This window comes from Ascidiella aspersa, chromosome 5, assembly GCF_963924565.1.
Source record: "Ascidiella aspersa chromosome 5, kaAscAspe10.2, whole genome shotgun sequence".
NCBI classification, from domain to species: Eukaryota; Metazoa; Chordata; class Ascidiacea; order Phlebobranchia; family Ascidiidae; genus Ascidiella; species Ascidiella aspersa.
Window position 1 is genome coordinate 11,977,554 of NC_139451.1, and position 2,500 is coordinate 11,980,053.

The window sequence follows — 2,500 nt, forward strand, 5'->3', positions numbered from 1 at the left end:
TTGCACGTCAGAATCGCTACGGTCCTCCACCAGAGTTTCCTCTGGCTTCAACCTCTTCAGGCATAGTTCACCATCTTTCGGGTCCCAACGCGAACGCTCTCGCTCGACCTCTCCGGCAAAGCGGACGAGATCGGCCGGTGATGCGGCCGCCGCGAACGACGACGTCTCACCTCCGCCGGACCGCGCCGACATTCACTTTCACTGCGCCCATGGGTTTCGTACTGCCCCGTGGCTCGCGCTCACGTTAGACTCCTTGGTCCGTGTTTCAAGACGGGTCGGGAAGGTGGCTGACTTCAGCCGCGGACCCCGTGCGCCTCGCGAAACGACACCGGAAGCGCGACCGAGACGAAGAGGCTGGGCACTGAGAACAGTCCCCGACCCACGACGCCCCAGCCGGCACCGGGCGCTCGGCCCCGAAGGGCAGACGCGGCGATCTCTCCTCGCCCGAACGGCGGGCCGACGGACACGCGCGCCTATAGTACCCGACCGAGGCCGGGTTACCTTGCGCGCGGCCTTCTCGCCGCCGTCCAGACGGTCGCGGCCTTCGCCCGGCGCTAGTGCGCTGGTCCCCGATCGGGCGGCGCCGCCGGCGGCCCGTGAGGGTCCGCACGACAACGTCGCCGACAGGGGGCCGGCTGAAAGCGACCGGGCGACCCGACAGGCCCTCCCGTTTGCCTCTCGACGGTTTCACGTACTCTTTAACTCTCTCTTCAAAGTGCTTTTCAACTTTCCCTCACGGTACTTGTTCGCTATCGGTCTCGTGACCGTATTTAGCCTTAGATGGAGTTTACCACCCGCTTTGGGCTGCATTCCCAAACAACCCGACTCTGGGAAGACGCCGTAGCGCGCCCGCCTGTCGCCGCCATGGGCCTGACACCCGCTCTGGGACAAGGCCTCGATCAGAAGGACGCGGGCGACCGGCGAAGCGCGCCGTGACGAATTCCGTACGCCACAATTCCGCGCACTCCAAAAGCGCGCGGATTCGGCGATGGGCACATCCCGCTTCACTCGCCGTTACTGAGGGAATCCTCGTTAGTTTCTTTTCCTCCGCTTAGTAATATGCTTAAATTCAGCGGGTAGCCTCGTCCGACCTCAGGCCGAAAGTAAGGACCGGGACTATTCTTCCCGTTCCGCGCTCGCCGTCGGCGCCGCGCGCCGCCGCGCACCTCGATTCCCGCCCTTGAGCCGCCAGCCGTTGGCCTCTTCGAGGTCGACTCGCCGCCGCCGCGCGGGATTCTGGTCGCGATCGTCGCACATCGTGCCGTGCTGTCTTGAGCGGGACGGGCGCTCGCGCGTCCGACGCCGCAGCAGCCGCGCGGAGAAATCCCCGCGCGGAACGTTTGCAACGCGACCCTGAGGCGGGCGCGGCCCCGGGATTGACCCGAGGCCGCAATTTGCGTTCAGAACGTCGATGCTCAATGTGTCCTGCAATTCACACTAATTCACGCAGCTAGCTGCGTCCTTCATCGACTCACGAGCCGAGTGATCCACCGCCAAGAGCCATCCACGATTGTTTCGCTCGCACAGTGCCTCGCACTAAAGGGTGACAAAATATACCGCGCCGAGCGGTCGGCCAGGCCGACGCTTGAAGCCGGAGCGCGCGGCACCGCGGCACTCGACGCGCAAACATTACCGGGTGACCGAATCGCCGGCCGGCGCGCCGCTCCTCGCGGGTCGGGCGCCGGGTAGCAAAAACTTTTTCTCTCGCTTGTCCGAGTTTCGCGTTCGCCGAAGCGTTTGCGAGACCGTTAATGATCCTTCCGCAGGTTCACCTACGGAAACCTTGTTACGACTTTTACTTCCTCTAAATGATCAAGTTAGATCGTCTTCTCGGACGCCGGCTCGACCGTTGCCGGCCGCGCCAGGTCCAATCGGAGGACCTCACTAAACCATTCAATCGGTAGTAGCGACGGGCGGTGTGTACAAAGGGCAGGGACGTAATCAACGCGAGCTAATGACTCGCGCTTACTGGGAATTCCTCGTTCAAGGGAAATAATTGCAATTCCCTATCCCTAGCACGACCGGGGTTCAGCGGGTTACCCAGACCTGTCGGCCAAGGCGAGCACATGCTGATCCGGTCAGTGTAGCGCGCGTGCGGCCCCGAACATCTAAGGGCATCACAGACCTGTTATTGCTCAATCTCGTGTGGCTAAACGCCACTAGTCCCTCTAAGAAGTTAGACGCCGACCGATTGGGTCGCGTAACTAGTTAGCAAGCCAGAGTCTCGTTCGTTATCGGAATTAACCAGACAAATCGCTCCACCAACTAAGAACGGCCATGCACCACCACCCACAGAATCAAGAAAGAGCTCTCAATCTGTCAATCCTCACTGTGTCCGGGCCGGGTGAGATTTCCCGTGTTGAGTCAAATTAAGCCGCAGGCTCCACTCCTGGTGGTGCCCTTCCGTCAATTCCTTTAAGTTTCAGCTTTGCAACCATACTTCCCCCGGAACCCAAAGACTTTGGTTTCCCGCAAGCTGCCGGAGAGGTCGTAAAACTAA

At 61.3% G+C, this 2,500-nt stretch overlaps 2 non-coding genes and 1 pseudogene across 2 annotated transcripts in view; all 3 read right to left on the reverse strand.

Moving 5' to 3' along the window:
- The window catches only part of LOC146143832 (large subunit ribosomal RNA), a 3,679-nt pseudogene extending 2,579 nt beyond the window's left edge, over positions 1-1,100 (reverse strand).
- A 248-nt stretch (positions 1,101-1,348) lies between these two features.
- On the reverse strand, positions 1,349-1,502 carry LOC146143833 (5.8S ribosomal RNA). The gene has a single exon (XR_014501267.1). It is a non-coding gene; the product is annotated as a 5.8S ribosomal RNA (ribosomal RNA).
- A 247-nt stretch (positions 1,503-1,749) lies between these two features.
- Positions 1,750-2,500, reverse strand: part of LOC146143834 (small subunit ribosomal RNA) — a 1,811-nt gene continuing 1,060 nt past the window's right edge. Inside the window, exon 1 of the ribosomal RNA XR_014500438.1 lies at positions 1,750-2,500. This exon is cut by the window's right edge and continues 1,060 nt beyond it. This is a non-coding gene — a ribosomal RNA (small subunit ribosomal RNA).